Here is a 24,780-nt window from a genome sequence, read left to right as displayed (position 1 = left end):
AAATTACATTTGGGTCTGGTAGGCAAAACAAGAAATGTAATGCTATTATTTATACACTGATCTTATCTAAGTTTGAGAATTTTAAGCACAGAACATCAAATATATTTAGCCATATTGATGAGCATAAAAATAATTTAAGCATATTATTTCAAATGGATTTAATTTTGATATATTTAGTTATTCTCTAAAAAAGGTTTGAATCCATGTTTTAAAAAGTCACAATAATACAGGTCCCTTAGTTACAAACTGAAGTCATGTATTACATATATCTATGATTAATGGTGACTGTTTGATTGTAATTCTTATTAGTTTCTATGAACATTGAGAAATAGCACAAATAGATAAAAAGAATTATAGTGCACAGTCAAATAATGCTTTGAATTATGACCATATTAAGGTTTTTTCTAAAAAAACCTTTAATATCCAATTTACTTATTTCAAATGATTTCAGAACTCAGTTGTGCAGAACTTTCCCTGTATAACTCCAGATTTATATTCCTCTATCTCTGTTAATTTACTGTTTATAGAAGTTAAATTCTCATAAAATAAACTAATAAATTAATCCTTTCATATCAGTTTTTCTTTCTATGTGAATATAATTTGTCAATAAAATAAATGTACTTTATGTATGTGTTTTAAAAACTACTGAAATTAATTTCAACATGAGCTTTACAAACTCTGTAATAAAGATTGACAAACTAAAGATTAAAAATGATGTCTATAACAGCTTTGAACTTTCTCGAATACCTTACTCAAAATGGTTTTATGTGTTCTGCATCTTCCATTGCTCATTTCTCATACGGCCATTGTGAAAAGTTAAAGAGTTACTGCTTGGATTTTTTTTTTCTATAAACAGCTAACTATGTTGCTGTTTATGTATAGGAAGCTTTATGTTGTGGATAATTTTTCTCTGATTTTATCCTGCCACTATCAGTAATTCTTATGTGATTCTAATTAGTTTTGTCAATTTCATAACCTTTCATATGAACTAAAATTAACCATAGAGATTAGAAAATATGAATAAATATGTTTGAGTATGGATATTAACCATAGTAACAAAAATAACCTAGTACAAAGTTGTGAGTAAAATAAATAAAAGATTTCTGGTGTTTATTGAGTTATCAGTGAAACTAATATTTACTTATTTCATTCACTGGGTAAGCCATGTATAGTAAATTTCTGAATATTCATATATTTAAAGGAAAATTAAAAGACAATAAAACAAAGGGCAATTTCTAAAATTTTGCTGATATGCTCAACTGAGGATAAAATATTGAGCTACATTTTTAGTATATTTGTGATTTACTTATCATCAGTATGTCACAAGATGATTTAATCTATTGATTTAGTTTAAAAAGATACTCCATATATTTGGTATGAGAAAACAAGAATTCTCTTCGGAGAAGAAATTTCAGGATGATAAAGAGAATATAGTCAACTAAAGCCCAACACATAAAGAAACAAGTTAACACAGGATGACCCCCAATGATATGGATTTTGGGATTAACAAAAATAATTTATTTTTAGAATTTTTTGAGAAAATAACTCTTGATGAAATCTATTTGAAAGCATGGATGACTTTTTCACACATAAACCTACAACAAATATGATTGATAAAACACTGAAAGTTATCGCTTCGATACCAGGAACTAGGCAAGGACATTTAATAGTTATCATTTCTTTTCAACTTCAATTTGATTTCGGTTACTAATCACCCCAGCCAGTGAGGATAGGCAATACGATATATATTAATTATAAACTTTTAAAATATATATATATTTACAAATAATTAAAAAAACAAAATCTATTAAGAAATGATATAATTTTATACTTAACAAAATTTCAAAAGTTAACTAGAAAAGTTTACTAGAATGAAGACTTTGACAAGTAGATGGAGGATACAAAGATGTTGTTTAAAAAAAGTCATATTTTGGGACTTCCCTGGTGGTGCAGTGGTTGAGAGTCCGCCTGCTGAGGTGGGGGACATGGGTTCTTGCCCTGGTCCGGGAAGATCCCACATGCCGCGGAGCGGCTAGACCTGTGAGCTATGGCCGCTGAGCCTGCGCGTCCGGATCCTGTGCTCTGCAACGGGAGAGGCCACAGCAGTGAGAGGCCTGTGTACCGCAAAAAAAAAACAAAAAAAAAAGTCATATTTTTATGTGCAAGCAACAAAAATTAGCAAGTGGAAGTTTTTAAATGTTATTAATGAAAACAGTCCAAAATATGAATTCTGAAAATGAGAGCTATATCATATTTACAGATTAAAATAGTCAATAGTATAAAGATACCATTTCTTCCCCAAATGATTTTACAAGTTCAAAAAATTCTAAAATAGTCAAGAAATTTAAAAAGAAAATCAAACATAACAAGTTGATTTTTAAATACATTTGAAAATGAAAAAGACCAAGAACAGACAATATATTATTGGGAAAAAATGCATTTGAAGAATTTTCTCCACAAATGACAAGATCTTCTATAAAGTTGTAGTATTTAAGATTATCAGGTACTGGTACAAGGCTAAAGAGAGTAAAGGAACAAAATGAACTCAGAAACAGACCCATGCATTTCTAGAGACAATATTTGAATGAGGCAGGGAAAGGGCAGACTTTCTAATAAAAAATGCTAGGATATTTGGGGCAGTAAATAAATTTTAAAAGTTGGATTCCTACTTCATACCATATGTGAAATTCAATCCCAAAGAGAATCAATACCTATTTATAAAAGAAAATCTAAAAAATATTTTGAAAGAGTGCTATCTCTATGATTTCAAGGTAAAAATTATAGTAAAACAAAATACAGAAAGTATTAATCACTAAGAAAATAATTAATACTTTGTCTTAGAATTAAAATTTTTATCAAATTAACATTAATGAAGTGACAGAAAATATTTTCCACTCTTAAACTCAACAAAGGACAAGTATCAAGTGTATATTAACCATTTGTATAAATAATAAGGAAGAAAGCAGACAAACCAAGAAAAACATCAGCAAAATACTTTCACACTTCAAAAGAGAAATACAAATGGACACTATGTTAAAAGGTACCCAATATTATTAAACATAAACTAAAAATTAGAACCATAAAGATATTCTCATAGATTTACTTTGGAATGATAGGAAAATAAAAATTGCATAATACTAAATATTGGTGATCAGGAGGAATATAAATAAATTTCATATACTTTTAGGAGTGTTAATGCTACAAGTAATGTGGAAAATAAGTTGGCATTATCTAGAAAAGCTGAAATATCTCCCAGAACTTTGACTCCTAAATATATACCTAGAGAAACTCACGTATACAGACACCAAAACCCATGCACAATAAAACTTATGAAAACTTTACATGTAAAAGCTCCAAATTGGAACCTAGAAGCTCATCAAATATCAACTATGAAATAAACTAATAGAGTGAGATACATTCTCTATTGATTTACTCTAGAGCAATGTTAAGGATCCCATAAACACTATAGTTTGATCTCACAAACACAGTGAGTGAAAGAAGCAAACTAAGGAGAATATCTACCCTACTATTCCACTCATAGAAAACACAAAGACAAGCAATATAAAACTATATTACTTAGGGATATAGACTTACGTAATAGAATGAAAAAGAAAAGCAAAGATGAACTTTTAAAAAAGTCAATGTAGTCTCTCTCTAGAGGGAAGTTAGAAGTGTAGACCATTAGCGACCTTTGGGAGGCTTCTAGAATACAGGTACGGCTCTATTTCTAGATTTGACAGTAAACTACTTATACTTATCTGTTAGTACACAGATGGTTTATGCACTTTTGTAGTCTACATATTATTTCACAATAAAGAAGGAACAAAAAAACACAAGCCTCATAAGGTTGTTGTGATAATGAGAATTACATGTGCTGACACTCATGATAATTTCCTTAGTTTAGTGACTGCCACATTTTCAGAAACAAATTGAAACCACTACTTTGCCATTTTTATCAGTAACAGTATTGGTGGCCGTAGTTACTTACATTTTGAGAAACTGAGTTTTGTGCAAGCATTCAAACACACAGAAGATAAAATGTGATTCAGAAGTTATGGATTGTGTTTAATAAGTATATAGTTTTTCTACTGATCTATGCTTTAAACAATTATTATTATCTCCTACGTGCAAGGCATCTTCCTTAGTGAGGTAGGTACTAGCAGGTAGCAGTGCCATATTCAGCCAGGATCCCTGTTTTTATGAAGCTTAGATTTCACTGGAAGAAATGTGATTTTAAACAAGTAAATCAACATTTAGAAAAGATAATATGATTACTATGAGGTAAATAAAACTGAAATATGAGATTGAAAGCAACTGAAGTACTGCTATAAATCAATGTATAAGGAACAACCTAACAGATATATGAAATGGTAATATTTAAACTGATTCTTAATATGACAGTTATTTTAACAGACTGACATAGGATTAGTTCCACCACATGTCAAAATATTTTATAAACTATGGTATTTAATACTGGTCCAAGGCTAGATAAAGGAATCAATGAAAAACTGTAAAGAACTTAGAAAAAATCACTTAATAAATAAATGAGGTTGTTTGTAGATTGCAGTGGAAAAGACACACTTTCCAATAAACTGTACTATGATATTTTGATAATAACTACGTAAAAATAACGTAGGGCTCCCATTTCATAAAATACATAAAATCTAATTTGTCTGCTTGAAAATTTGCTCTTCAAAGGCAAGTGTATTTCTTGTTTCTTCCAGCGATAGACTTCAAGTGCTCAAAACAGTACCAGGCTTAAGGTAAGCACTCAATAAATATTTGTTAAGTAAATGAGAGAAACTAAGAAATATCGCAAAATTTGAAATATGTATCCCTTTTTATGACAATTACATTTTTTAAAGTTTATGTTTCAGAAATGGATTTGCCTCAGAGGGATTCAATATATTTACAAAATAAATGTAATGCTAAAATTGTAAACACCATATTTGTTCATCACTGAGTAGAGCTTAGATAAATTCTGACAAATAAATATTATAAAATATTTTTTAACTATTAAAAGCCAGTTAAATCTATATGCACTTACCTGAAACATCATTTATGTTATTCTCTGTTAAGAGAAAACTGACATTGTATAGCATTATATTTCATAAAAACCTTTCTTAAAATCAAGTTTTTCTTTCTCTCATTCTCTCTAGTAATCACGTATTAATGCATATGAAAATATCTGAAAAAATACACCAAAATATTCATGATGATAACATGATTTTCAACATAGACTGGGGTTTCTAAATGTTTAAATTAATTACTTGGTTAACTAGAATACTTTGAAAAAACAAGGTACTAGTTTCATACTTAGAGCCCTAAAGACATTTTAAAGGTCAGCAGTATATGGATATCTTTTTTTTTTTTTTTTTTTTTTTTTCGGTACGCGGGCCTCTCACTGTTTGGCCTCTCCCGTTGCGGAGCACAGGCTCTGGATGCGCAGGCTCAGTGGCCATGGCTCACGGGCCCAGCCGCTCCGCGGCATGTGGGATCTTCCCAGACAGGGGCACGAACCTGTGTCCCCTGCATCGGCAGGCGGACTCTCAACCACTGCACCACCAGGGAAGCCCATGGATATCTTTTTTTTTTAGAAAAAAATAAATAAATAATAGAATTGAATTTCTTATTTGGGATTTAATATTCTTAAAACAATTTAAAACAAGCACAAAATTCTCATTAGACTATATACTTTAAAAAAAAATCTTGTTTTGGGCTTCCCTGGTTGCGCAGTGGTTGAGAGTCTGCCTGCCGATGCAGGGGATGTGGGTTTGTGCCCCAGTCCGGGAAGATCCCACATGATGCGGAGTGGCTGGACCCGTGAGCCATGGCCACTGAGCCTGTGCGTCCGGAGCCTGTGCTTCACAATGGGAGAGGCCACAACAGTGAGAGGCCCGAGTACTGGAAAAAAAAAAAAAAAAAGGTTTTAATTCCCTTTTCTCTTTGGTCAAATTAAACGTAAACAAAACCAAAAGACAGAATAGGAGAAAATATTTGCAAATGAATAGGATAAAATATTTGCACATGAAGTGACCAAGGGATTAATCTCCAAAATATACAAACAGCTCATGCAGCTCTATGTCAAAAAAAAACAAAAGCCCAATCAGAAAATGGGCCAAAGGTCTATATAGACATTTCTCTAAAGAAGACATACAGATGGCCAAAAAGCATATGAAAAGATGCTCAACGTCACTAATTATCAGAGAAATGCAAATCAAAACTACAATGAGCTATCACCTCACACCAATCAGAATGGTCATCATCAAAAAGTCTACAAACAATAAATGCTGGAGATAGTGTGGATAAAAGGGAACCCTTCTGCACTGTTGGCACGAATGTAAATTGGTGCAGCTGCTATGGAGAACAGTATGGAAGTTCCTTATAAAACTGAAAATAGAGCTACCACATGATCCAGCAATCCCATTCCTGGGCATACAACTGGAGAAAACCACAAGCCAAAAAGATACATGCACCCCAATGTTCATTGCGGCACTCTTTACAATAGCCAAGACATGGAAGCAACCTAAATATCAATCGACAGAGGAAAAAAGAAGATGTAGTACATATATACAATGGAATATTAACCATAAAAAAGAATGAAATAATGTCATTTGCAGCAATATGAATGGACCTAAAGATTATCATATTAAGTGAAGTATGTCAAACAGAGAAAGACAAATATTATATGATATTGCTTATATGTGGAATCTAAAAAAATGGTACAAATGAACTTATTTACAAAACAGAAACAGAGTCACAGATGTAGAAAACAATCAAGGTTACCGGAGGGAAGGAGGGGGAGGAATAAATTGGGAGATTGGGATTGACATATACACACTATTGTATATAAAATAGATAACTAATAAGGACCTACTGTATAGCACAGGGAACTCTACTCAATACTCTGTAATGACCTATATGGGAAAGGAATCTAAAAAAGAGTGGATATATGTATACGTACAACTGATTCATTTTGCTGTACAGCAGAAACTAACACAACATTGTAAATCAACTATACCCCAATGAAAATTTTTTAAAAGTACAAAATTCTCATTAGTATATATATTTTTAAAAAATCTTGTTTTAATTTTTCTCTATTTTCAAATTAAACATGATCTTTCAAATTAAGAAATAGCAGGACTTGAAACAAATATAGTTATTTATATAAAAATTCTGACAGCTTACTATTAGCTCTTTTATAGAGTTATTTTTGTATAAAATTACATTTCACTGTAGCACTAGTCATAAGATAGAATTTAGACATAGGAATTAATAAATAGGTTCTTAGTATAGATTTGGAGCTGAAGATATCTAATAGAAGTTGTACTGTTCAACAGAAGATTATTCACAATCCTGAACTAATTTTACTTTTAAAATATTTCCTTTGGGTCATTCTACATGACCCCCTTGCATAAGAATAATTCTGCCTGATATTATAGGATTCCACATAGCACTAATTTGTCTTTGTTGGAGGTCTTTGGCATCCAAAATGAAATTAATTCTTAAATTTACTTCTCATAGCTTTCATACATTTTTCTCAAGTTTGTTGAGTGTCCTTTTTATTATTAACTTGAATTCTGTAGTGGGTAAGTTGCTCACCTCCACTTTGTTTAGTTCTTCTGGTGTTTTATCCTGCTCCTTCTTTTAGAAACTGTTTCTGTCACCTCATTTTGCCTAATTCTCTGTTCTTATTTATATATATTAGGTTGGTTATGTTTCCTGATCTTGGAGAAGTGACCTTATGTAGAAGACATTCTATGGAGCTCAGGAACATACTCCCTTTGGTCACCAGAGCCGAATGATCTAGGGGTGCTCCCTGTGTGGGCTCTTTTATTGTGATGGGTCTGGACACTGGTCTGCTTAGCTGCCAGTCCTTGCCTCATGTGGAGGCTTCTCACCCTCTGGTGAGTGGAGCCAGGTCCTGTAGCAGTTGCCTGTGTGGGCTGAGATGTTGTGGGGCTCGAGCCAGCCTGCTGGCTGGTAGTCAGGGTCCCATGGAGCTGGCTTGGCCCAGGAGTTCCAGAGATTGATGTCAAATGGCTGGTGGGTGGGCAAGCCCCAGGTACTAATAGGTTAGAGGGAAGTCTCCAAAGTAGTGCTTGCTAGTACCATTGTCCTTGTAGTACTAAGAGCTTCCCAAAATGACCGCCACCAGTGTCTATGTTCCTGGGGAGTACCAGTTGCCTTCTGCCTTTCCAGGAGGCTCTCCAAGATCAGCAAGTGGGTCTGTTCCAGGCTCCTTTCAAATTTCTGCCTCTGCGCTGGGCCCCAGAGCATATAATATTTTGTATGCACACTTTAAGAGAGAAGTCTCTCTTTTATACAGCACTTTAGGTCTCCCATACACAAGCCCCAGTAGCATTCAAAACCAGATATTCTGGGAGTTCAACTTCCCCATGCAGGACCATCAGTCTGAGGAGCCCAATGTGGGGTGCATACCCCTTGCTTCTTGGGGACAACCTCTGAAATTGTGATTATTCTCCTATTTGTGGGTCACCTACCCAGAGGTTTGAGTCTTGACTATACCACGTCTGCCTCTCCTACCCATCTCGATGTGGTTCCTTCTATACACCTTCAATTGTGAAAAATCTTTTCTGCTAGTTTTCAGGTCATTTTCATTGATTAAATCTCTGTAAATAGTTGTAATTTTGATGTGCCTATTGGAGGAACTGTGCTCAGGATCTTCCTACTCCACCATCTTGACCACACCCTATATTGTATATTTTAAACAAGCTAATGAAAAAATTACAAATTATACAGTGATAATATATGATATTGGTAAATGAAATTACAAAATACAGTTACACTTTGAGTTGAGCCCTGAGGGTGGAGGTGGAGTGAGGAGGGAATGATTATCTTTTATTTTTAATGAAGGTTGTTAGCATTTAATAAAAACTGAGACTCTAAAACATTTTCTTGTTTAATTTCCAATTGAAAATATATTTCAATCATTTCATGTAGCTTTAATTCCTATTTTTAACATAAATTTTCTAAATCCCTGAGAGCACTCTCAGTAATACCTTGGAGCCATCTGTCAGGAGTGCAGATGATATAAAAGAGGTAAGATTAATGCAATGATTCACATAGCTATTGAGGCTAAGTCTTGCCAACTGGAAGACTTAAACAAAAACATGGAGCCCGGCAACAGCTATAGCAAGCAGGCAAACTGTTTTTCCATACATTCAAAAGTCTCCTTAGTATGGATCCAGAATTTCACATACATAAAAGAATGCATTTGCCCTCTCCCAGTTTGTGTGATAAACAAACACAAGCAACAACCAGTTACCAGAGGCAAAAGCATGAGGAAATATTATTTGGATTAAATCCCCTGAACAATGCCCATTTATATTTTTTGTTCTTGAAAAGCTATAACCTCACAAATATTATAGTTATTCAATATAAGTAGCCCTATACAGTCAATATGGCATGGGAGTGAGATATTGATTTAAAAATATAATATAAAACTTCCAAAGGATAAAAATAGAATTTTAAATGAAATTAAGAAAATAAAATCTTCATAAAACTAGAAAGAATACATAAAAACATTAGTAAAAATCTTGAGAAACATAAAGAATAAAATAACATGATAAAAATCTAAATATAACAATGAAATAACAAATGTAAATTAAAAAATTAACAAGTAAAATGATAGGAATTGACTGTCAAATTGATTTGGGAGTATGAAAAGAAACAGGAAAACGCAGATAAAGTTTGAAGAACAGAAACCTTTTCTGATTATGCCTTCAATTCTTGTCTAGTTCTGATTTCTTAGTACTCTCTTGGCTACGCTAAAATTTTCTTAACTACTCTGTGCCCACTCCAGCATCTGAATATGTTTAAATAAACATATGCAATGATGAAGACTTGTATAACTTTAAATTATTAATCACTAGACCCAGGTGGACCCTTTATGTCACTTGGAATTCATGATAAGGTCTTCTAGTCCATTCGCTCACCTGTTTCATAGAGAAGTATCAAAAAAATGAGTTTCTTACAAGGTAGCTTTTTCTTGCTGTCCGAAGTAACAGTGTACCTAAATACCAAAAATATGTTCAACGTCATGTAAATTGTTACATTTGCCATCAAGTTTGGTGTAGCAACATTCAGTTCCAGCTCTCTCTCCTCTCTTGTTCTCTGCACTGTAATCTCTAGCTACATCCCTCCCCTGAATAACAGCTCTACTCCTCACCTCATGGCATCTGCCTGGCTCTGCAGAGGTCCTCAACTCCCTGCACTGCATGCTGGAAACTCAGAGTAGTAAACTGACACAAGTAGGGCTCAGCTTCTTTGTTTTCCATATTTCAGGGGTCACTGTCTTTCATTCCCTCATGTCCAGTGTCTTGCAAACTGTTGTTTCATATGTTTTCTCTGCTTTGTGATTGCTTCCAGTGGGAGAGTAAATCAAGCTTCTGTTACTCCATCTTGTCCAAAAATGTAAATGGAAGGTACATAGGTTTCTGAGCACAGAATTTTTCTGCCTATGAGAACAATATTGGTGAAATCACTACTGCATTATTTAGAAATGAAGGAAAACTCATAGTTCCATATGATAGACTATAATTCCTTATGAGGTAAAAACAAACACACAAACGAAATATTAATTCACTGGCCAGTCCTTCGAAGCTTTCTAATTTCTGGGAAGTTCCTATGTAATAGATCAGTATCAGAGGACAGAACCATTACAAGCACCTTCAGGCAATGTGAAATTTATCTTGTGCTAACTGTACTCTATATTTAAACAAAGTTTCCCAAATCATGAAGTTCATAATTCTTCCCTCTTTATATATGTGTCATTATATATGTCACACTTTATTATATTCCAACATTTTGTTGTTATTGTTGTTCATATTTTTATTTACTACAATTGATTGTAAGATTGCTCTTGGGTTGGATTCTGCCTTCTGTATCTATTTCCAAAGGTTTGAGGAATATTCAAAATATTCCTTTTACTGAATTACATATGATATGTAATTGAACTGAAGCCTGTAGGGATATGTTTTGAAGATTATAAGACAACACATGCTGCAAGGTATGTAGGATACCTTTGAAATTTTCTTATCTTGGAGTCAATCCCTCTGAACAATTCTGAAAGTATTCAATATTAGTGTTTTTTGTTGATAGTTTGAGAGCAACTATTGTGTTTTTGTTGATGTTAATATAGTCTAATATTAAGTAATATGCATTAAATGTTAAGAAAAATGCAAAATAAACAGAATCTTTAAGTAATAAGTAACCAAAATGGAAAATTATGTAAGTAGCTCTGTGTATGTATGCATGTGTATGTGTGCATATACATGAATATATGCAATAAATCCTAAGAAAATCAGTTGTAGATGAATTTTAAATTAAATCCAGCTTTTTGATTGTACTATAAATATGTCAATGCCAAATATATTTTATATACAATGTACTTTACAAAGATAAGATTCTTTTTACATTGTGTAGAATGACAGCTTTGAATTTTACAGTATTCACTACTCTTAGAAATGTGGAAATTATCTTTAATGTATATTAAAAATTAGAACAAAATGAATATTTTTAAAACAATGGTTAAGGCACAGAAGTGTGTTTTGAATAACTTAATTTTTCTTGTATTTAAAGGAGAATTCAAATAAATTGAGCCAACATATATGGGTATAAAATAGGATGCAGGTGATGATGTTACTGAAGTGATAAACAATTTGAAAGTTATTCAGAATGGTAAGACTATATAAACTGAAATTATGAAGTGGGTCTTATATTTGGCCATGAACACTGAATGAGCAATTTAGCATTTTGTGATTTTGTTTGTCTACCTTCCTTTCTTCTTTCCTTCCTTCCTTCTTCTCTTCTCTTTTTCTTTCTTTTCTTCCCTCCTACACTTTCTTTTGTTTTTTTTTTCTTTTCTTCCTTACTTCCTCCCTCTCTCTCTCCCTCCCTCCCTTCCTTCCTTCTTTTTGAAATATTCTTTTAACATGCTGAGATGATATTTAACCACTAGAAGTTTATCTCTAGTGGAAACATAAAAAAATATTAATTCTCTTTTGCAATCCCTTTATTGTTTCTGGACAATCATCAGTTTATAACCAAAATGTATACTATTTATTTTGAAGTAGGACAGAGTTGATTTCCAACCTGAAAGAAATGAATAAATATGCACTGTTTTAGAATTTTGCGCTAATGAAACTTTTGTTCATGGTTTAGCCTTTTTATTTTCCTTTCTGATGAGCAGCTTTTCATGTGTCAGTGATTCTATATTTTCTCATCATTTACAACTATTTTCAGTACTGAATTAATTTTTAATGATATTTTATTTTGTTCAGTATATTGAAAGGATTACCATACCTTAAGTGATTTTTAGCACTTTAGGTACAATTTTTTTTCTAAAAAGCATCTTCTGAGGAGTTCTAATTTTTTAAAATTTTCTGGTAAGGTAAATAATACTTTTCAATCAGCTTAGCATAAAGTGCATTTACTGCTAAAATTATTGATGTATATCAACATTATACATAAAACACTACAAATTCCCCAAGGCAATATTCTGCATTCTAGAAATTAAAAAAACAAAACAAAATAATGCATCTTTCTATTAAAGCAATACTCCTAACTGACACAAATATCTTCCTTCTACACTATGTAAATAAAATATATATCAGTATATGTTCTAATGTCTTAACACTGTTATTTTAACATGTGTAAATTTATTTTAACCAAGTAAATACTCAAGCTATTTTAGATATTTTTTTATTAGAAGTAATGGTAATGCTATCATCATTGTTATTTATTTTTAGTCATATTTATGTTCTGGTAAATAAAATATTTTAAAGATATTGACATTAAGGTATATGTCAAAAGCTAATTTATACCAAAATGGAGTTGTAATTCATATAATCTCTTTAATATCTTTTATCAGAACACAACATTACTGCCTCTTGCAATTCTTTATGATACTGTAGGTGTTAGAATAAGACTATGTATCTTATTCCTAATGAGTAATATTATTAAACATTTTTAGCATTATATTATTTTTCAAAAATATGTATTCATCAATATGCTCAGTGAAACACTTAATCTAAATGAATTCTATTGTAGTTGGTTTCTTAAAATATTATTACACTTATCTAAGTCATTTCTGACAATTAGATAAAAAATGCATGTTAAGTTAGGTGTAAGTTTTTTGGATGATTAATATTTGAATTAATAGGATTACATATTTTAAAAGATTTCAAATGCATGTGAGTGTGCACATGCAATAGTATATGAGCTAATATAATTGAATCAAATATGTTCACTTGGAACACTTGGAAAATAAGTAAACTTTAGCAGTTTTCAATTATGGCATGTTATACTATTTAGAGATTTTCAGTACAAGGGAATGTTTCAAGAGATTTGCATCTTATAAATAGTGTAACCCTCACCTCATGAGTTGGCACGGTTTTTTTCTTTTTAAAATAAGATAATTAGGGCATGGAGGTTTTGCCCAAGGAAACTGTTTTCATTGGGTCTCATGTGCTATTTAATGCCAGTGTTTCTTGATTGATTTTTTGTTTGGATGATTCTTCCATTGACGTAAGTGGGTTATTAAAGTCCCCTACTATTACTGTGTTTTTATCAATTTCCCCTTTTTGTTTATATTCACTTTATGTATTTAGGTGCTCCTATGTTGGGTGCCTATATACTTACAATTGTTATATGTTCTTATTGGATTGACCCCTTTATCATTAGGTAATGTCATTTTTTTGTCTCTGGTCACCAACTTCTGTCTAAGTTTTGCCACCCCGGCTTTCTTTACATTTCCATTTACATGGAATACCTTTTCTCATCCCCTAACTTTCAGCCTGCATGTGTCTTTAAACATGAATTTAGTCTGTTGTAGGCAGCATAGATATGGGTCGATGGATGTTGTTGTTTTATCCATTCTGCCATTCTAAGTCTTTTGATTAGAGCACTTATTCCATTTACATAGTTATTGATAGGTATGTACTTACTGCCATTTTGTTAATTGTTTTCAGATTGTTTTTGTAGTTCTTTCTTGTTCCTTTCTTCTTCTTTTGATGTCTTCTCTTGTGATTTTATGACTATCTTTAGGGTTATGTGTGGATTCCTTTCTTTATTCCTGTGTGTATCTATTAAGCATTTTGGGTTTGAAGTTACCATGTGGTTCATATATGACAACATATTAATATATGATATTTTTACATTGATAATATCTTAAGTTTGAATACATTCTAACATCCCTGCTTTTTTACTTCCCCTTTCCATGTTTAATGATTTAACATCATATTCTACATCTTTTTATTTTGTGTATCCCTTAACTACATATTGTGGATATATAATTTTACTAGTTTTGTCTTTTAACTTTCCAACTACCTTTATAAGTAGTTTATCTATTACCTTTACTGTGTGTTTGCCTTTATCAGTGACAGTTTTTCTTTCATAGATTTCATATTTCTAGTTGTGTTTATTTTATTTTTTTTCTTTTTCAATTAGAGAAGTTCCTTTAACATTTTTTGTAAAGTCAGTTTAGTGGTGCTGAACTCTTAGCTTTTGCTTGTCTGCAAAACTCTTTATCTCTCCTTCAAGTCTGAATGCTAATCTTGCTGGGTAATATATTCTGGGTAATATATTGGTTGCAGTTTTTTTTTTCTTTGCATCATTTTGAATATATTATGCCACTCCTTCTGGCCTGCAAAGTTTTTTCTGAGAAGTCAGCATATAACCTTATGGGAGTTCCCTTGTGTGTAACTCTTTGTTTTTCTGTTGCTTCTTCTCTCTTAATCTTATTTTTCCATTTTAATTTTGTGTCTTGGTGTTTGACCTCTATGAGTTTATCATGTTTGGGACTCCTTCGGCTTCCTGAAACTAGATGTCTGTTTCCATTTCTAAGTTAAGGAAGTGTTCAGCTGTCTCCTCAAATACATCTTCTCCCTTTTTCTTTCTTCTCCTTCTGGGATGCCTATAATGTGAATGATAGTATGGTGATGTTTCCTGGAGATCTCTTAAAATGTCTTCATTTTTTAAAAGTCATTTTCTTTTCTCTCTTCTGTTGTGGTAATTTCCACAACTCTGTCTTCCAATTCACTCATTCATTCTTTTGTATCATCTAATCTACTGTGGACTCTTTCTAGTCTTTTTTTTTTTCTTTCAGTTATTGTATTCTTCAGCTCTCTTCATTCTTCTTTATATGTTCTAACAATTTTGTTAATCTCCTCATATTCTTCATCCAATCTTCTCTCGAGTTTGTTGAGCATCTTTATGATCATTAACTTGAAATATTTTTTAGATAGGTTGCTTCTCTCTCCTTCATTTAGTTCTTCTGGGTTTTGTTTGTTTGTTTTGTTTTTTCTTCTTCTTCCTTCATTTGAAACATATTTCTCTGAGTCCTTATTTTGCCTAATTGTCCAGTTAATTTCTATGTTATTAGGTATGTCAGTTGCATTTACCAATTTTGGAGATGTGGCTTTATGTAGGAGATGCCCTATGGGGCCCAGAAGGAGACTCCTCTCTGGTCACCAAAGCTATATGCTCTAGTGGTGCCTTTCTTTTGTTGTGTGGGCATGCAGGTAAGTATCACTGGCCCCAGCCTGCTTACTGCCAGGTCCTTCCTTATATCATGGCTTCCAGCAAGCTGGTGGGCCAGGCTGGGTCTTTGCAAAGCTGGCTCTGCAGCCTGGGAGTCCTAGGGAAGGTGTCAGTCCACTAGTGAGTGGGACCATGTCCTGGGGCATCTGGCTGAGAGGCCCAGAGGGTCCAGATTTATTGCTGCCCTGCTAGTGCAAGTGGTCAGGTAAGGCCACTGGCTGCAGGGCCTGGGAATTGTGAGCCTCATTCTGGCTCACTGGTGTGTCAGTAAGCCCTTAGAGCTAATAGGTTAGGACCATTCCAAAATGGTCCTTGCCAGCATCAGTCTCTTTTTGGTAGAATGACCTCCCAAAAATGGCTGCTGCCAGTGTCTATGTTCCCTAGAAGAGTCCCATTTGCCTGCTACCCCTCAGGAAGGCTCTCTAAGATCAGCAAATTGGCTGACTCACTCTTTCTTCAAATTATTGGTGCTGACTTTGGACTTGGAGCACATGAGGATTTTTGCACGTACTTTAAGAAGGGAGTCTCTGTTTCCCACAGCCTCTGTCTCTCCCATTTGCTAGTCCCACTGGCCTTCAAAGCCAGGTGTTTCTGGAGCTCATCTTCCTGCTGCAGGACTCCTGGGCTGGTGAGCCCAGTGTGGCCTCAGACCCCTCACTTCTTAGGAAGAACCTCTGTGATTGTGATTATCCTCCTGTTTTAGGGTTGCCTACCCAGAGTTTTGGGTCTTGACTGGACCACATCTCTACCTCTGCTACTTATCTCATTCTGGTTAATTTTTTATATCTTTAGTTGTGGAAAATCTTTTCTGCTAGTCTTCAGGCTGTTCTATAATTACTTGCTCTGTAAATAGCTATAATTTTGGTGCTCTCATAGGAGGAGGTGAGCTCCAGGTCTTCCTACTCTGTCATCTTGGCCAGCCCCTTCAAGTTATCCAAATTCTTATTCTTTATTAACTCATATATTTTAAGGGTATGATAATGTATGTAGTTTTCAAGATGCTTTGAAGATAAATAAATTTTTAAAAATTTCCCCAGCTTTGAGATAAAATTGACATAGGCATATGTAATTATAAGATGTACAATGTGATGATTTGATACATATATATACTACAAAATAACTAAAGTAAGATTAGTTAACATATCCTTCACTTCACACATATAACTTACTGGTGTGTGTTGGTAACAATGTTTCAGACCTATTCTTATCTCCTTTCAAGTACATAATACATTATTAATAACCATACTCACTTGCTGTGCATTAGATTCCCAGGATTTATTTATCTTAGAACTGGAAGTTTGTATCCTTTGATCAACATCTCACCCCCTATCCTTTACCCCCTGGCAACCATCATTCTACTCATTGTTTTTATTTGGCTTTTTAAAGATTCTACATACAAATTAAACCATATAGTATTTGTCTTTCTCTCTGACTTGTTTCATTCAACACAATACCCTCAAGATCCATCCACGTTATTGAAAATGGCAGGATGTCCTTCTTTCTGGTGGCTGAATAATATTCCATTGCACATATACTATATATATCACATTTTCTTTATCCATTCATCTATCAGGACATGCTTAGGTTATTTCCATGTCTTGGTCGTTGTGAATAAAGTTGTAGTGAGCACATGTATACAGATATCTCCTTGAGATAGTGATTTCATATCCATCAGAATATACTCAGGAGTGGATCATATGGTAGTTTTATTTTTTAATTTTTTGTGAAACCTCCATGCTATTTTCCATATTGCTTGTACCATGTACATTCCCACAAAGAGTGCACAAGTGTTTCTTTTCTCTGCATCCTCACCAATACTTGATATCACTTGTCCTTTTGATACTAGCATTCAAACAGTTGTGAAGTAATAGCTTGTTGTTATTTTAATTTGCATTTCCATGAAGATTAGTGAAGATGTGCAACTTTTCATATACCTGTTGGCCATTTGTATGTTTTCTTTCAAAAAATGTCTATTCAGTTACTCTGACCATTTATTAATTGGATTATTTGATTTTTGTTATTGAGTTCTATGTTTATATTTCAGATATTAACCTCCTATCAGATATGGTTGCAAATATTTTCCCCCATTCCAGAGGTTTCTTCTTCATTTTGTTGAGTGTTTCTTTTGCTAGTTCAATGTAGTTCCACTTGTTTATTTTTGCTTTTTTTGCTTGTGCTTTGGTGTTTAGCCAAAAAATCATTGCTGAAACTGACGTCAAGGAGGTTTTCCCCTATGTTTTCTCCTAGGAGTTTTATGCTTTCAGGTGATACATTTAAGTCTAAAGACAAATGAATTCTTAAAATACTGGACAGAGTAAATGCTTAAGAAATGTTATTATCATCATTTATTTCTTTGTCATTTTTCTTCACATTCATTAATCTTTTGTCCATAGTCAAGATTAGTAGGGATTAAAAGATATCTGTCATCTTTATGCAGAATGTCCATATATTTTTTTACAAGACAGAAGATTTTCTGTTTGTTTGTCAGTTCTTTTTCTAAGTTCATATGTAATTGGTATATCTAGGAAGAATTCTACTGAATATTTCTTCCTAATTTTTTTAAAAATTCATAGTCAATCTTATTAAATCTCTATAATCAGAATTCAAGGATAACATTAAATTCATGGAGGCTGTTATCTTTACAATTTTTCTTACATATGTTTCATTTTGCTCATGTGCTTTAAAATATATTTGCTTCAATAACTATTGTGTTCATTATATAACAAAAATTGTACTGGTCATTGGGAATCTTAAAGTGCTAATTGCATCCTCACCATGAAAATATTGCATAGTCTTAATTTTGTCTTGAAATTGAGAAGCCTGACTGCAATAGCCTGGAAAGACTGTGAAATTTCTTTTTCAGTGCAAACATCCTTAAATGCATTAATTGGAACAGTTTCTAAAAGTCAGTATCAAAAAGCTCCTAGTGGATTCAACAAGAAATTCCTTAATCCACCTCAATAAATGTTGCAGAGTTGAAAATTTGACTGTTTTTCTCTATCTGGTATTGTTTTCATCACTTCTGGAAGGAGGAATGTTTGTATTTTTACTAGAATGATAATGGCAATAAAAATCATTTGTGTCACAAAGAGAAACCTACCAATGGGTAAAGAATCAACCTGGCACAAATTTAAGCCAAAAGAGTAATTGGGAGTGGCAGGGGGCTTTCAGCATACAATCACATTATGTTTTGCTTACAAGCAGCAGGCACAGAAAAGACTCTCTCTTTTGCAGCAGGCACCGTTAGTTACCTTGTCAGCATCTCTTCTAACTTGATCCTTGTAATATAGCCTCAGATTGCTCAACAGATAACATGCAGAGATGTCTGGGATGAATCTGAATATTTATAACTAATTGTCATAATCATATCTCCCTTCGCAAGTTACTCAGTTGTTCACCTAAGTATGAGCCTATGAGTCTTGATCCAATGTTCTACGAAGTCTGCTGTGGGGGAGGGAAGGTGAGGTAAGAATTTTTTTTTCCTAAAGAAAGACGCGCAATGAAGATATTCTCTGAGGATGAATCACTAACTTCTGTCACATGTGACTTCTCAGAAACAACCTGTGACCTTGAGGACAGGAGCTAATTATACAGTGAAGGTGCCAGAATGGAAGGTTTGGTTAGTGAGGCCTGGGCCTTTTGAGAATATTATTATGAATAATCAAACCCTGAAGGTTCTTACCTTTGGATTTATCATTAAATACCAATAGATTTCCTTCCAGTTTAACTGCTGGCTTCTCCAAATGGGTTATTAGTATCCCTAGGGCAGGAAAGGGGGTTTGTTGGAAGACAGTCCAAACTACTCCAGCATAAATATTGCTAGGGAATCAGTTTTCAAATATACTCTATTTAAAAAAAATGATAAGTCTAAATATTTACTTCATTTGGCATTATTCTAGCTCTAGATCTCATTTTACAATTCTTCTTCCACTCTAAAATAGAAAAATAGCAACAGCATCCAGGGGGCATACAATTTATAAAGAATACAATGACAATTCAACTTGTGACAATGGTTGACTAAGTTATTTCATACCAGTTGAACAATCTGGAATGTGTGTGTGTGTGTGTGTGTGTGTGTGTGTGTGTTGTTTGAACTTTTGTTTCAATGGAATATAGAAAGTCACATGACAATAATAATTACAAACTAGATAACTTACAACACAGTAATTTTTTAACCCATTGTAGAATTGAGGACTCAAAGAAACACTTGTACTCAAAGCTAGAAGAGCCTGCTGACTGTCTCATCCTTTCTGGAGCAGTAGGAGAAGGAGAAGCTGCAAGAATCACAGGGTAAGAACAGAATAGCTGAATTTCTAATGAATTTTTTAAAGTTTGAGCATATGCCAGCATGATAGTTTAGAGTCACTAGGAGACCCAGATGTAAGGAGAGTCTGTACTCACTTATCAAGTTTTCTATGCAGGCGTTTACCGAGTGCTCATAAGAAAGATTAGGGGCAGGGTAAGAGCTGAGAGCTATTCCTCACTTGGAGCCTACAGAAGTCTTAGTGTTGGTCATGAGTGCCTCCAGGAACTCCAGGTCTTCTACTGTCTCTGATTGTGGGAGACGCAGGTTATTTGAGGGAGAAATGCCCCAAAGCACAGGTACAAACAGGAGGGCCCTGGAAGCTGAGCATACCATCCAGGCACTGGAGATGTTACGTGAAGTATGAGACAAATGCTTCCTGCAGATGAATGAGGTGGAGAAATGCAGAGAAGGGCCCACATGCCAGGGTGCCAGTGCCAGAGTGCTAAGGGTGAGGGCAGTACTGAAGAACTGAGGCAGACATGCTGGATTCTCACATCAACGATGAATTGTTAGCCCCAAATTCTATATGAAGCAGAATCTTCATCCGAAAATCAATGCTACATCAAGATTTTTTCAGAAAGATTCAATGCTGAAAGATTCATTGCTGGTTAACCAGTACTGTATTCAAGAAATTTTTAAAGATGATTTTTGAAATGAAAGGAAATTATACTGAGAGAAGGCCATAAGGATGAGGAACACCAGAAAGTGTAATATGTCAGTAAATATAAAGCACTTTTTAATATCCAGATGTGAAATCCCTGTAAAAGATTATCCATGTTGCAGAGTAAAAATAATAGCAATGCAGTATGGTTTCACAGCATATGCGAATGTAAAATAGTTGACAACAAGAGCACAATGTATGTCAGGATCAATTGGAAACATATATATATATTTTTTTTTTTTCGGCACGTGGGCCTCTCACTGTTGTGGCCTCTCCCGTTGCGGAGCACAGGCTCCGGACGCGCAGGCTCAACGGCCATGGCTCACGGGCCCAGCCGCTCCACGGCATGTGGGATCTTCACCGACCGGGGCACGAACCCGTGTGCCCTGCATCGGCAGGCGGACTCTCAACCACTGCGCCATCAGGGAAGCCCAGAAACATATTTTTTTTAAATTCTCACATTATGTGAGAGGTAGTAGAGTATTTTAGAAGATAACTGTACTAAGTTTAAATGTATATTGTGATATAGAGAAAGCACTAAAAACAACACAATTAGGCATAACTAAATCAGCAGAGGAAAAAGTGGAACAAATGCTTGACTCATCAAAATGAAGGAAGGAGATGAGAAAATAAAAAGCAGATGGGAAAAATAGAAAACAAACACCAAATTCAGATATTTCAACAGATATATTAAATTAAATTACAGTCAGCTCTCTGTATTTTTGAGTTTCACATCCACTGATTCAATGAACCATGGATGGAATTTCAATCTATTGTTGGTTTAATCCATGAATGCAAGACCCAAGGATACAGAGGGCTGACTTTATTCTTTTCACTACACCATTTTATATAAGGGACTTGAGCATCTTCAGGTTTGTTATCCACTGGTGTTCCTGGAAGCAATCCCCCATAGATAACCTAGGAATTGTAACTGAGCAGGACCTGTGGGTCCTTACCAGAATAGCACTCCCCTCTATGTCCTCCACCTGCCTTTTGTCTGTAGAAAAACTTTAGTCAAGGAATAAATGTAATCAGAGAAGTGAGAAAATGCAGAAAGAAAGCAAAACAGTCAAGCAAGACAAAATAATAATAGTATAGCCATTTGGCAAAGTCAGGACTTTTGGTTGCTTCTCGAGGACTACAGATAATATTCTGAGCCAAGTCCTTTGAACCATCTTGCAGATACCAAACCCTCACCAGGGGGAAGAAGTTAACTGTATGATGCCCACAAGAAAGTAGACCCTAGACTGGTTGGAACCAGAAGGTTAATGATGTTGACGCTCAATTACCTCGCCACCAACCAATCAGAAGAATGTCCACAAGTTGATCACATACCCCACAACACCCCTCCCTCACACTGTCTTTAAAAACCTTTCCCTGAAAACCTTCAGGGAGTTTGGGTCTTTTAAGCACTAGCTGCCCTGGACTCCTTCCTTAACAGCCTGCAATAAATGCTTCACTTTCCTTCACCACAATCAGGTGTCAATAGATTGGCTTGGGTCTGTGTGATGGCAAGCAGACCCAAGTTTGTTCAGTAACAGAAAGATTGTATTTTAAATATCTAATGGAAAGACAGAGATTGTTAAAACTCAATGGTCTTCAGAAGAAGCAATCTTTACACCTAAATACAAAAATATGTTGAAAGTAAAAAGATAACAAAAATATGTATCACTCAATCATGAATGATTAGAAAACTGGTATGATTATATTAATATTATTTCAACAGAAATAACAAAGAGATAAAGAAGGATGCATCAGTGATATTAAAATGGTAAATTCCAATGTAGTACACATACCATCTCCCTTCTGGTTAATGGAGTTTTCACAATTTACTGAGAAAACTCACATTTTGAGCTATATTTGGCTATCAATGCCATTTTGGCATTTTCCCAAACTGGAAAGTTTTAAACAAACTTTAAAAATAACACCTATTCTCAAAGGTTAATGAAATCTACATCTTTAAACCTCTATAGGTAGTTTATATAAAAATCACCTTCCCTTCCTGCTTCTTTTTTATTTTTTTCATAAATTTTAAGTTCTAACCACGAAGAAGATACGCTGTTACAGATTTTTTTCTTATTCATCATCTGTACCTTAATTTGAAATCCTCATTTTAATGTTTCTCACACTTTAGTGTGTATTGTAATCTGATAAACTTGTTAATAAATAGTCTGAGAACCACCCCCCTAAATTTCAGATTAATTATGGTTGTGATGGAATCCAAAAGTGGTGTTTTTTATAAAGTTCCCCTTTTGATTTTGATGCAAGTGAGCCAAGAGCTAATATTCAAAGAAATACTGTTTTAGTCTTTTCCATTCTGTTGTTTGCCAGACTGAGTGTCCTTGAGAATTTGAGCTCTACTTCTTTAGTTATTACTCCACTAGATAGTAGCTCTGGATATCTGAATAATAATTGCCGTTCTTTTTCACTGGTGGAAGGGGTCATTCTATTCCCCAAGTGTGAACCACATGGAAGTTATCAGAAGAGAACTCTATACAATTCTGGTAAGGAAAAATAGGATGTAATGATTATATAAATACATGTTAATATAGGTCATATAAAGATGTAATTGTTACAGTTGGGCATGATGGAGAATATTTGAATGTGATGTTAGAAAAAAGCATGAGCTGCTAAATTATGTGTAAGCAGTATATGAGAGAAATATACAAAAAGGATGAGGAGAAGAAGCCAGATACTGTGACTTTATAGAAGAGACTTCTAAAGGAACTTTGGACTTGGAGATAGCAAGATAGATAGTTTTCTCGGTAATTTTGTGAGAAGGTTTGTTTTCTTGGTAATATTTGTGATTGTCTTCCTTTGATAAAAACTAAGGTTGCTTGTTGTGATGATTGATTATCTGATTCATTTTAGATCAGGGTCAAACCTGTCTGAATGAGTAAAAGAGTCAGAACAGGAATCCAATAGATTGTTCTATTAGATTTTTGAAACACCTTGGTAATGCACCTTCACCATGTTCTCTGGACTAGCTTCAGAGCACTGAAATTTTCAAATTGTGTACCTTCCCTGAAACAAAATACTACATACTCATTTTATCTAGATATTTTATTAACAAGATAAAGCTGATTTTATTCCTTTTTAAGCATATTATTACCTTAAATATACAACAGTAGTTTCAATAATTACTTTATTCTTCTTTTCCACACATAGGTGGGAACACTGTAAGCAAGTGATTTGTCCAAGCCAGGAAAGTGGAATGATATCATTCATAATTCACCCAGAACTTTACTAGATGCCACACTCCTTTCTATTTTGAGGTGTTTGGAAGCAGTTTTGCTAATGGTGGAGATAGGAGATGCACTCCAGGAAATTATCCAGGCTTGAGGCAGATATAGTCTTTCTAATCCAAGGAGGACATGCTTTATGTCTAACTTATCATCTAAGAAAACTGAATTTCTTCTGATTAACCTCCTAATTCCATGTCCCTCATACTTGTTTATATTTACAGTGTGTGGTTCTTTTACTGTTCACATCTCTACTAACCTATCGAGAGATATCCTAACACTCACCTATAGTTTGATATCCCTCATGCATTTTTGAAGTAGTTCTATGAAGTCATTTCAGAAAATAGATATAGATAAAAGGAGAAATGCTATTTTTAATTGACAAAATAATTGTTGAAGGGCAGTCACCTTGGAATGGAACTCTTAAAGATGTATTGGAGTGATCAAGAAAAAAATGAGTAGTAGAGAAACAGTAGAGAAAATAAATGTCCATATGAAGTAATAACAAAATATCATTTAGAAAGTGCATTTTTTAAATGAACCACTGGTTATCAGAGAAAGCAAAAAGAACACTGATATTAAAATGAAAATTAACAGCATAAAATACTGATATTTCTCCAAATTTTCCCCAAGGTGATTTTTGCCCATTCTAAGAGTTACAAATATTTGATGAAACTTTAAAAATTACTTATTGAAAGTAATTTTAATATTTAAAAGTAATTTTGCCAGTAAGGCAAATATTAAAAATATAAAATACAGTGATGATAATCCAGTTTATTATTTTGTTATTTGCGAATAAGACTATATTTACCTATTATATGCTATTTGCAGGGAAATGCTAATAAATACAAGTCTGAATTATTTTCACTTATTGTGAGTTTTACTATAAAACATAGAAATTATAAAATAATACAGTGGATTTGCTAAAAATCCACTGTATTATTTTTATCTGATGCTGCAGTTTTCATATAAATGGTCACTCCCAAATGTAATATGTTATATTGTAT

Source organism: Grampus griseus (assembly GCF_964374135.1).
Source record: "Grampus griseus genome assembly, chromosome: 18".
Lineage (NCBI taxonomy): Eukaryota > Metazoa > Chordata > Mammalia > Artiodactyla > Delphinidae > Grampus > Grampus griseus.
This window is presented reverse-complemented; position numbering follows the sequence as displayed.